Here is a 3,561-nt window from a genome sequence, read left to right on the forward strand (position 1 = left end):
AGTAAAACTTGCAGTGAACATAATCCTGGGGAATAAGTCCCTGGGAATAAACTAGTTCTATACCCCAGATTTCAGTTTTTGACCTTCAACACTGATCATACTTTCTGTGGTATATACCTGCTTACAGAACTTTTCTTTACTTCAGAAAACTGTCATGGGCTATCTATTTGTGATTATTTGACTGATGTTTGCATTTTTCTAATAGACTGTAAATCCCAGGAAGGTGGGGGCTATGACTGATTCTGTTCACTATTACATCCCTAGCAACTAATCTAGTAGGTGCTAAATAATTTTGTGATGAATAACAGAAGGAACATATGGCAAGTCCAGAGACCAGATTTCTGGTTGTGTTGGTGTTGTCTTGCATGACCTTGAATAGAACATTATACTTCCTCTGAGTCTCAGATACCATATTTGGAAGAGGGTCCTCAATAAGATGGTCATAAAGGATTCATCCACTTTAGACTTCTAGTCTATTTAAATATAAGAAAAGGAGAGAAGATGTCAAGATTAGAGGATGGTTCAGAAGGGAGCTGGAGGAGACGCAGTGTCAGGGGTGGTCAGCTAAGCATCCCCAGGACCTGGCAGGAATGATTCCTGGGAGAAATGTGATCTCTCTACAGCTGTCTAGACTTTGGGAATATTGTGAAAAGAAGTTTCCCATTCCTGTTCCTACATACCACTTTGTCATTGAAACCTTCATTTGTGTACTGTACTTCCCAGGGTCAGGACTAGGGTGAGGCAGGTGAGGCATTTTCTTTGGGAGCAAAATTTAAGGGAGCACCAAAAAGCTCCATAATCAAGAAAATACTTTAATGTAACACTTCAAAATCTAAATTAATGCAAAAAGTCCATGACAAACAAGATATCAAAATTTTGGCTCATTCATTAAAGGATGCAACTCTTGATCTTAGGGTCATGAAATTTGAGCCCAAGGTTGGGTATAGAGTTTGCATTTAAAAAAAAGAAAGAGAGAGAGGAGCACCTGGGTGGCTTAGTGATTGAGTGTCTGCCTTTGGCTCAGGGGTCCTGGGATCCTGGGATCAAGTCCCACATCAGGCTACCTGCATGGAGCCTGCTTCTCCCTTTCCCTGTGTTTCTGCCTCTCTTTGTGTGTCTCTCATGAATAAATAAATAATTAAAAAAAAAAAAGAGAGAGAGAGAGGCATCAAATTTTGAAACTCAAGGTCAGTATCTTCTTTTGCCTCAGATTCCAATATGGCACACCTCATCAGTACTTCCTCTGACTCTCACTCCTTCCCGTTTTGATAAAACACAGGTGTTACTGCACATACTGGAATGTGCAGGAAAAACGCATTTGTGCTGGTTGCCAACACTGTACACCAGGGGAAACACGTCAGGTGAGCAGCCAGGACTCAGGCCAGAGTTGTAGCCATCCAAGAACTGGCAGGGAGCCCTCAAGATAGTCATCTGGCACTGTCCTCAGAATGAGCCCTGGAGGGACTGTTTCCAAAGGCCAAGAAAGAGGCTCTTGCTCCAGCAAAGCAACACTGTCCTCTCTTGAGGCGGTTACTGTTCCATGCACAGAAGTGTCAGAGCTGCATACTGGGTTTTCACATTTCCCCAGGCATCCATTCAATCCTGCAAACTGAAGATGGAATCCCTGCCATGAAACAATAGAATCTTTATTTTCGGTTCCACCCAACATCCTTGTCATTAAAAAAAAAAAAAAAACACCATAGACAAACTTTATTGATCATTTTCAATCACTCAAGGAGAAAATGCAGGGAGGAACAAAGTGAGCTATTTTTCTCTGCTGAGCAGTCAGAAAACATGATAAATGGTGACAAGGAAGGATCTATGTTCTGAGGGACGTTTAATGATTCCTGAGGACCACCCCCCTCTACCATTACTATCTCCCAAGAGGTGTGTGGGTGAAGGAGGAAGCATCTCATTAGTGCTGTTAGCCTGTCAGACTGCTGTCAGGATTCCAGTTATCGGCTGCGAATATAACAGGAGAATGCCAAAGAAGAAATGCTTCTTACTTTAGGTGAATGGAAAGTTATTTTTGAAATGAAGGTTAATACTTTAAAAAAATAAATGATGTGAAGGGACTATTCTTTAACTAACTACCTATACTGTGTAATAGTTGTAGCCAGCCCAGACACTGTACCCCTGATGTTGAGAAAAGCAGGCAGGGCTGATGTCAGTCATCCTGCAGGTGATATTCCACTGCTGGTGCCCTGGCATCACAGTATACCCCTCCTGCAGTCTCAACGCCCATCTTTAGTCACCTTCATTGGCTTTTGGTAAGACATTGAGGATAAAGTTTAGCAATGATCTCCCCCCACCCTCCATTTCACTAGAAGATTCTTGATTACTAAGAATTTTAAGTAATCTCTAAATAATATATCAGGCATTTGTAATAGGCAATTGGTAAATAATCGGTGGCTGGAGATCCTATGAAACACCCATTTCAAAAACAATTTTTTAAGGTTATCTATGTGAGAGAGAGAGAACACGACCAGGGGGAGGCACAAAGAAGGAGAAACAGACTCTCCACTGAGCAGCGAGCCCAATGCAGGGCTTGATCCCAGGACCCTGAGATCATGACCTGAGGCAAAATCAAGAGTCAGATGCTCAATTGACTGAGACACCCAGGTGCCCCAAAATACCTCATTTCAATATGTAGATATTCCATACCTGGAGATCCTTCAAAATAGATCTTCAGACCCTAGGGATACCCACATATCAATCAGTGAGCTCAAAACAATTAGGAGGGGATCCCCGGGTGGCCCAGCGGTTTAGCGCCTACCTTTGGCCCCAGGGTGTGATCCTGGAGTCCCGGGATCGAGTCCCACATCGGGCTTCCTGCATGGAGCCTGCTTCTCTCTCTGCCCCTCTGTCTCTCTCATGAATAAATAAATAAAATCTTTAAAAAAAAAAAAAAAACAATTAGGATACCAAGTAGTTGGCTTTATCTCCATGTATTTGCATAAGAAATACAGAAGTGAGAAATTGGAAATACTCTGAGGATAGGGCTTGCTTCATATATGAGGACATGTACTCTTTTTTTTTTAAACATTTTTTTTTAATTTTTATTTATTTATGATAGTTACACAGAGAGAGAGAGAGAGAGGCGCAGAGACACAGGCAGAGGGAGAAGCAGGCTCCATGCACCAGGAGCCCGACGTGGGATTCGATCCCGGGTCTCCAGGATCGCGCCCTGGGCCAAAGGCAGGCGCCAAACCGCTGCGCCACCCCCAGGGATCCCTTTTTTTTTTTTTTTTTTTAAGGTTTTATTCCTTTATTCATAAGAGACAGAGGGAGAGAGAGAGAGGGAGAGAGAGAGAGAGAGAGGCAGAGGGAGAAGCAATCTCCCTGCAAGGAGCTAGATGCGGGACTGGATCCCAGATTCCGGGATCACACCCTGAGCCAAAGGCAGATGCTTAAGCGCTGAGCCACCCAAGTGTCCCAAAGACACGTACTCTTGATATTCTCTTTGGAAGATTTCCCCCCAGATTTCCCTAAGGCTTGCCTCCTGTGGTAAGCAGAATGCTCCTTCCCCCTCATATGGCCACAACATATGGATAGGTTAGG

Source organism: Canis lupus, chromosome 23 (assembly GCF_048164855.1).
Source record: "Canis lupus baileyi chromosome 23, mCanLup2.hap1, whole genome shotgun sequence".
Taxonomy (NCBI): domain Eukaryota; kingdom Metazoa; phylum Chordata; class Mammalia; order Carnivora; family Canidae; genus Canis; species Canis lupus.